Below are 7542 nucleotides of genomic sequence, written 5' to 3' on the forward strand. Positions count from 1 at the left end.
TTCTCCATGTTCAGTGGGGAGTCTTGCCTTCTCACCACTGCCCCTCCCCCACAAGCACATGCTCTCTCTTTCTAAAATAAATAAATATTTAAAAAATAAAGGAGGGAGAAAGGATTTTTATTACAATAATCTTCACATTTTAATACTATAACTCTGTATTAATATTCTAAAGTAAGTGTTTACTCCAAAAATTAAAGTTTGGGAAATATTTCAGAGTGTAACTATAAAGCAATATCTGTCTTAATTTCTATTGACCTATTGTAGATATTAGTAGGTCCTATCATTATAGTAATAAATACTAACTGGATAAACCATCAAATAATTCTACCTAGAATTATATGAATAAAATGTGCAATAACACTACAAATGATTTCTAAATTAATAAAAACAAATCTATGTTAGTAGTATTAATGTCACGGGATTTTTGTACAAATAACTTCCAAATAAAACTTTTTTCCTTTGCTGGTGAAATGTGTTTTCTAAATCATTCCTTGAGTACCCAAAATTCAGTGGAAAAATGCATATATCACCTGATCTTTCTTCTTCTTTTTTTTTTTTTTTTAATTTTATTTATTTTTTTGACAAAGAGAAATCACAAGTAGATGGAGAGGCAGGCAGAGAGAGAGAGAGAGAGAGGGAAGCAGGCTCCCTGCTGAGCAGAGAGCCCGATGCGGGACTCGATCCCAGGACCCTGGGATCATGACCTGAGCTGAAGGCAGCGGCTTAACCCACTGAGCCACCCAGGCGCCCCTGATCTTTCTTCTTGAAACCTCTTTATTGCCTAATTTTATCCTTATCATCAGTACTGACATTAGTTTCCCATTTTAAAATTTAAACTTAAAATTTAAACTTAAACCACCTGTTACTTTCTAAATTCTATTTTTTAAAATTTCACTTATCTTAATTTTCCCCTTTCTTTTCTTATCATCAGTAAAATATTCATTATATTCATCCCTTCATATAATTCTCAAAGTTCCCCTTGTCCAGTCATTTCTGTCTGAAGTTTGTTCTTAACTTTCTTTACGATTATTTGTATGGTCACTTTCTAGGCCCAAATATTTTTCTTTCTGAAATTCCGTCAATGATAAATTGTTATCATGTGAATTAAATGCAATCTTCCACCAGTAAATGTCAAGGACCTTCTGTACTCTCACACTTTGTATCCTATTCCATATTGGATTTTTAAAAAATCCTACATTACACACAACTCAGCATGAAGCTTCCTTTCAAGGTGAGTGTTCAGGAGCTGTCTCCTAATCCATCTGGGTGGCCCCCTTCACAAAGTCATCTCTCATTAGTACTAATTCCTCATAATGTGGCCACAGTAAAATGACAGTGCTGGCTTGATCTGTTCAGGTTTTCTTTGGCAGCTTTGACAGAAATTCAAACTTTGAACAGCGTGGGCAAAGTAGAAGCAGCAATTTACAGTTCAATCTAAAGTTCAGTCAGTTGCTAAAAAAAATCCTTCATTAAAACTTGTTCATATAAGACAGATGATTAAGTCACTTAAAAACTTTCAGTTCTGATTTTATTTTGTCTTTAGGTATATACTTAGTTTTAAAGGCCATCTTCTAATTACTTGGGAGTGATTTTCTCTTTTTCATTTGTCCTTTTTCTCCCTCTTTAGCCTTTTCTCATCTTTATTCAGCTGAAAACATGTACTCATACTGCTTCTGGATGTATTTCTGCTTCATCTCTTAAGGAGATGTAGGATTTTAAAAGGTATTTTTAAAAATACTTTCCCTTCTCATTCTTTCACAGATAAAATAGTGCCTTTAATGGACAAGATATTTGTGTTCCCCCCAAATTCATAAGCTGCCCTAACCTCTACTGTGGCTATATTTGGAGATGGACCATCTAGGAAAGTAACTAAGGTTAAATAATGTTATAAAGGTAGGACTCTGATCTGATAGGGTTACTGCTCTTATAACAGAAGCCAGAGAACTTTTTCTCTTTCTTTTCCCCACCAGAGTGTAAAGGCCATGTGAGCACACAGCTAAAAGGCTGACAGGAAGAGAGGTCTCACCAGAAGCCAACCATGATAGGCACCCTGATCTCAGATTTTCAGCCTTCAGAACTGAGAGAAAATGAATTTCTGTTTTTTAAGACACCCAGTCTAGAATATTTTGTTAGGGAAGCCCAAGCCAAACTAAGATAGTGCCGAAGTTCCTGTAGGGTATTTTTTATTTTTTATATGAAATAATTTTAGATTTTTATTTTAGAAAACAAGAGTTGTTGCTTCCTGCATCTTTTTTTTTTAAATTTTTATTTTTTATAAACATATATTTTTATCCCCAGGGGTACAGGTCTGTGAATCACCTGTAGGCTATTTTTAAAGATTGGTGTTTGGTTAGGACCTAACATCCCTGAACTTGTTCACTCATTCTGCAGCCTGTCATTATTTAGGGAAGTTTCCTTATTTGTTTGTTTGTTTTATTTGGTATGAATATATTTGACAACCAGGAAAACTAAGGATTTGATATTTTGAAAGCCACTAAAGTCTATTGACTACCTGGGCTTGACAACAAAGAGGAGCTATGCAGCCTTGTCCATGGCAGACCTAAAAGGTCTATAATAGTAGAGTAGGCTGAGCAGTCCCAAGGCCATACAGGAGACTTGACTTTACCACACAGATGATAAGGCAAGGAAAGGAAGAATAAAGGAAAAGGATTAAGTGCAGAGAAAGTATTTTTACCACCATTTGGCAGGGGTCACATTTTGATAATAACCTGCTGACTGAAGTTACATTCTGCCCCTGGCTACTCAGCAACTTACCCAGCTCCCTCCTGAAAATTCTCCCATCAGGCAGGACTGGGCATCTATAAAAGCTTTTTTCATGGGTACTTGATTTTTTTTGGGGGGGGGGGGACTCTTAATAAACGGAGAATAAATTGACCAGGCCTATGAATTCTTGCTTTTCTGAAAATTAACAGTATGCTGTTGGGGATATATTTGGTATTCCCTGATAATAAAATTCACATTGTTTACATATAAGGATCTCCTAGTAATCATGTCATTGTGACAAAGTTTAGAAACTTTTAATTCAGCACATGTGAGCTTGCTGAGAATTTTTGGTAAAATACAGTTAGAAACTTTTAATTCAGCACATGTGAGCTTGCTGAAAATTTTTGGTAAAATACAGTAAAGTGCTGCTAACTTGTACACTACAGGGTCTCAAGAAAACTTTAAAGTGCTTAGAATACTTTTTCTCTGTTTGTCAGTTTTCTGTGTGTTTTTCTATTTGTAGAACTCCAAACTTTTCCATTTATCTCAACCAATTCTCTTTACTGCCCTCATGTATTTGAGCTTGGTTAGTGAATTTTTTCCTTTTATAAAATATTAGTTACTACCTTCCTATATGCACAATCTAGAAAAAGATGATCACCTGAAAAAAAAAAAAAAACCTCAAAACACAAGAAGTTTTGGTGGAATTATTTAAAAATTCATATATATCTTCTAAAAAAGGTATTAAGCATGATTTACTTTGAAAGAAACATAGATTTGTATTTCCTCTTGTAATACAAAGAAATTCTAATTGGCAGCTTTTGTGGTTTAAATTTCAAGAAATGATAAAAATTGCTTTTTTTTTTCAAGATATTTTATTGTTCACTTGGGTTTGGGTTCACCATATACAAATAAACAGGACAGTATTGTACACTGACAATAAGGAATTTTAAGGGAATGAAAAACAAATACACTATAAAATTAAAGTATAAAAATTCTTGACTCTAGGAATATCCACAATAATTTATCAAAGTTTGCTAGAATGTAGAATTACAAGTAATCAAATGACTCAATTTTAGTGTTATCATCCTAGGTTTATTGTTCTTGCTGGTAAACAGCTAGGTAAAAATAAATTTTATCCAGGAATACAAGGAAAATTAGAATACATTTTGATATAATTTTCCAGAGAGATAAAAGAAAGCAAGATAACAGTTTTAATTCAAATTCAAAGAAGGTTATAATTGATGCAATTTTCAGAGGTGTTTCTAGCAAGCATCACTTCTGGGCTAGAAATATAGAAGAGAACAAGGTGGAGAATATTAAGATGTTTAATTATAGTTCACTAGATTAAGGACTCATATATTCAAAGAAAAGTGAGAACCATCATTTATGCTGCATTTTCTTTTTCATCTTCCTGGGATGCAGATAAACTTAACCTTAGAACAATATTATCAGTGAAGCCAGCTCTGAAAATTCACTCTCTGCTTAACATGGTCACACAGAAATTAGAACTATTTTCATGTGTCATTTCTTTAGTAGATGAGATGGAAAATTAATTTAGAAACAAAATTGCATAAAAATTTGGCTTCACCAATATTTTATTCTATAACAATATTTAAAAATAATTTTTTTTCTTTTTTTTCTAAGTATAATTTTTTTATTTTTTATAAACATATATTTTTATCCCCAGGGGTACAGGTCTGTGAATCACCAGGTTTACACACTTCACAGCACTCACCAAAGCACATACCCTCCCCAATGTCCATAATCCCATCCCCTTCTCCCAACCTCCCTCCCCCCAGCAACCCTCAGTTTGTTTTATGAGATTAAGAGTCACTTATGGTTTGTCTCCCTCCCAATCCCATTTTCTTTCATTTATTTAATTCCTTCTATGAATAAACACTTTTATCTGAATAGTATCAGAGGTGTTATTAGAATACATTTCATCTATTTTTCTATTGTGATTTTTGTCAGTCTATAATTATGTAATAATACTAAATTTGTTAAATGTTTCCTGCCATTAGTTTAGTAAAGCAAAGAATACAAAAATAAAGTTTATCTTTGTAATAGCCTTATGCAAGGTCCAAATGAATTTTCTCCTTTTGTTAAAATTTTACAAGAGAAATTAGTTTGATAGAAGACAGACTAACTAGCAAATATGACATACAAGCACAAACATTCTTAATTGAACTTGTCACTTGAAACAGTAGCCAAACAAATTCATTTATTCTGTAATGCATCATAACTTAGACAAGATCATACTGACAGAAAATGTTCTCTGTAAGAAGCGATCTGAGTACCTATAGTTTACAATGAGATGGATGAGATAAACACTAGTTTGTTATGACAAGAGATATCATTATTATATCAAAATTGTTCTATAAAGGGTATATTGATCTTTACATTAAGATTGCCTCTTGTAATTTAGATGGTGATAAATGTGTCAGTAATAACCAAGTGAAATTGAGGGGCAAGTGTCAGATACACATAGCTAGGCTTGCTATATTATAGACAAGTGACATCCTATTGGCTATAACTCATCCCAAACAAATGGTGAAATGTCAAAGAACAAAATATCTATAAAATAGACCTCTTCCAAAGTCTTCCTGACTTAAAATTATTATCAGTGTACTGCATCTTTGTTCTTTTGTTTGTTTTCGATTTGTTAACCAAACTATATTCTCCCTTTCAAAAGAAAATCTCCTTTACTGTTGATGAAGGAACAGAAGGCTGGCTGAGGACAAAGCAAAAGCTGACACCCTCCAACCTTCCCCCAGCCCCACTCCTGGGTGGCACATATGTGACATTCTTTAGGAATCTCCCACCCATCTTAATTTAATACCTTGCTAGAGAGCAAAATGACCTTGGCAATGGCAAGGCCTCTGGTATCTGGTATCTTATATGTCCTCTTTAGTATATGAAAAAGTTCTACTGAAACTGAAAGACCCGCGGATCCCCTTACCCAAGAATCCAACACTGCCACTGGATGCAATCAGCAAGAGGTTCTTTATTGTTACGCAGGCGCCTGCGGGTGGTCAGCGCTCGCCTGCGGGTGGTCAGCAGCTCCTGCTAGCTGAGCACACCCGGCTGGGGTGGTGCCGGGTTTTTATAGACAGGTACAAACAAGTTTTGGGTGGGGCGCAACTGATTGGTGGACAGTTTGAACAGGCATACTTGGCGTCAGTGGAGTGGATCAGGGGACCCACATGTGAAAGCAGACAAAGCAATCTTACAGAAGCAGAACTGGCCAGTTAGCCCACGCATGCGAAGAGAGCGGCGGGAAGGGGGAAACAAAGAGGGGAAGTTAGACCTTATTACTCAGCAGAAAGACATCCTGTCTACGTGACTATGTGGCCCCCTGCCTACATGACCATGCCCCTGCTATTAGGAGAGGGTATCTTGTTCAAACAGGAGTCAAGTGTCATGCCCTAAAAGCCAAGCTGTTACAGAAAGGCAAAAGAGCAGTTACATTGAATTCAACCCTGGGGGAAGGGTCTTTTCACTGCAAGGGGAGGAGGGGTACTCTTACACAACAAAAGAGCAGTTAATTATTTAAAGACTGGGGGGGGGTCTTTCAAAACCAATCTTTTCCTTACCACCCCCCAACTCTGTGGTACTTAACCTGCCACCCCTCACAAACCCAGAGCAGCAGCTCTTCCTGCCCATGGGTCCTGTCACCTGTGCTTTGATAAACCACTATTTTGCACTAAAGATGTCTCAAGCATTTTTTCTTGGTCGTCAGCTCCTGGCCTCACCCCACTGAACCTCACCTATATTCTAAAACTTCATCACAGTCATCTATTCCCCCATCTCTGCTCACATAATATATGCAACTCCAAAACTCTGAGGGAAATGGACAAGGAGCTACACTTGTCAAAAACTTCAAGTTCTCCTGAAAATTTAGGAAAGGAATTTTTCATAAGCCAGAAAGTTTCAGAAATTCCTAGGCCTAATGATAGTGATTTGAACAAGGAAGCACTTAGGTTTATCTAAAAAAAAGTCCTTAATCCTGAGACAAACAGCATCCCAAGAAGTGAGTAGATAGGATATGGTAAAACCTCACAAACTCCACGTGAAGGTCCTAGGGCTACAAAGAAATGTGAGTCACAAGGCTGACATGAGCCCTACACCTGGAATCTCTTTCCCACTGAGGCTTAGATAATATTACAGAAGTTTCTTTGGAGGACCTTGGATTTCTGCAGGAACCACAGCCATAGAAAACTTGGGACTTCAACAAGGGACTTCTCCTTTGTTGAAAGGCAGACCTTCCCTTCAGCACCTGTGCAAAACACAGAGAAGATAAAAACAGAGAAATCACTGAATCTATCACAGTATTATATTCCAGATTACACAGGAACCTCTGTAAACTCAGTCTCTGAGGTAAATTTACATCAAACACCCATTCAGATTAACCTTACAGAAAAAAAAAGTGTTAAAAGCAGAGAGAGGGACTGTGAAAGTAAACAATGAATGTCTGTTTATAGAAAAACATGAAGCCTGAAGTAACCCTCTCATTTAAATATTGGTAGCATTGTACTGCAGTTAATAGTATAACTCTTCAAATAAAATAGGTTCAAAATCTGGATCCTCCACTTACTAATTGCATAATCATAGGGAACATATTTCATATGTTTTTGCCTTTTTCTGTGTGTATTAATTTCATCAGGTATTTCTTTATTTGTCAAGAAACAAAAGAAACTCTAAAAGGCCATATTGTCCTTTGTTTATGACCATATTATACTAAAACATTATACTAAAACACTCATCCTTTGTTTTTTTCCATTTCCTACTTACTCCAACACATAAAACCATTACACT

The 7542-nt window shown here is 35.8% G+C and overlaps 1 long non-coding RNA gene across 1 annotated transcript in view; it reads right to left on the minus strand.

Moving 5' to 3' along the window:
• The window catches only part of LOC132018128 (uncharacterized), a 55437-nt gene extending 49142 nt beyond the window's left edge, over nt 1-6295 (minus strand). The window contains exon 1 of the long non-coding RNA XR_009404456.1: nt 5687-6295. This is a non-coding gene — a long non-coding RNA (uncharacterized LOC132018128). The remainder of the gene's footprint in view (nt 1-5686) is intronic.
• Nucleotides 6296-7542: the final 1247 nt, after the last annotated feature.

The sequence above is a fragment of the Mustela nigripes genome, chromosome 5, assembly GCF_022355385.1.
Source record: "Mustela nigripes isolate SB6536 chromosome 5, MUSNIG.SB6536, whole genome shotgun sequence".
Taxonomy (NCBI): Eukaryota; Metazoa; Chordata; class Mammalia; order Carnivora; family Mustelidae; genus Mustela; species Mustela nigripes.